We start from the raw sequence: 1380 nt of genomic DNA, 5'->3' as shown, positions 1-1380 counted from the left end.
CCCTTTTTTCCACCTATAAAAGAAATAAAAGGTAAGATGTATTTAGTTGTGATGTACTCAATTGTCAGGAAGGTGACTGCTGAGTGCATATGATCCAGCACTACTGTGGTGGGTCAGTGTTTGAAATGGTAATGAACTCCTGGTAAAGTTCTGAACAGCACAAGTTCTTTCCACTTTATACAGTAGCTGCATTCCTGGAAAACCTAGTATGTATTATGTATACACAAATCCTTTGTGTTTATGAGTAAAATGGAGTTAGATTCTTGGCTCTGATAATTATAAACAACTTTTTGCCTGTGTCATGTGGAACACGGAACCTGCCTTCCTTGTGGGGTTGCCTGGAGTCCCTGGCCCCCACTCTCTAAATGCCTACGGTGCCTCCTAGTCCTTGTGGCAACCAAATCCCCAAACTCCCTTCCACCTCCCCAGTGGACAAAACAGAAGATTCCTGCCCTTCATGGAGCTTAATGTAAGAGTAGAGGACAGAGCAGAAGATAAACTAGATGTTTGGATCCTTCTAAAAATTAAATTCTTATGTGCTTCAAAAGCCGTGTCCTAAAGAGTAAAAAGAGAACCTACAGAATGGGAAAAAATAAAATTGGCAATGACATATCGGACAAAAATGTACAGAAAAAAACTCCAACACCTTACCATCAGAAAGACAAACAATTCAGTTAAAAAATGGGCAGAAGACATGAATAGACACTTCATGAAAGAGGATATTCAGGCAGCCGACACATGAGAAAATGTTTGTGATCATTAGCCATTAGAGGAATGTAAATTAAAATAACCACAAGATACCATCTCGCCCCAGCACTAATAGCAAAGTTCAACAAGACAGAAAATAACAAGTGCTGGTGAGGATGTGGAGAGATTGGGATTCTCATACACTGCTGGTGGGACTGTCAAATGATACAACCACTGTGGAAATAGGTATTGCAATTCCTTAAAAAGTTGGAAATAGAAATACCATTTGATCCAGCAATCCCATTACTAGGTATATATCCTAAAGAAGTGAGAGCCAGGACAAGAACAGATATATGCACGCCCATATTCATCACAGCACTGTTTACAATAGCAAAGAGATGGAAACAACTTATGTGGCCATCAACAGAAGAATGGATAACCAAACTATGGTACATGCACACAATGGAATACTATGCAACCCTAAAGAATAAGTAGAATCTGCAAAACACTGCATGACATGGATGAACTTGAAGGACATGCTGCGTGAAGTAAGTCAGTCACAGAAGGACAAATATAGTATTAGTTCATTATTGTAAAAAGTCAAGGAAAGGTTTATATATGAAAGGAAACTTTCTTTGTTGGTTACCAAGGATGGGCGGAGAGGGGAGGGAACACTGCAAAAAAAAAAAAAAA

The sequence above is a fragment of the Orycteropus afer genome, unplaced genomic scaffold (assembly GCF_000298275.1).
Source record: "Orycteropus afer afer isolate SDZICR_OR568_19922 unplaced genomic scaffold, OryAfe1.0 scaffold00192, whole genome shotgun sequence".
Taxonomy (NCBI): domain Eukaryota; kingdom Metazoa; phylum Chordata; class Mammalia; order Tubulidentata; family Orycteropodidae; genus Orycteropus; species Orycteropus afer.
This window is presented reverse-complemented; position numbering follows the sequence as displayed.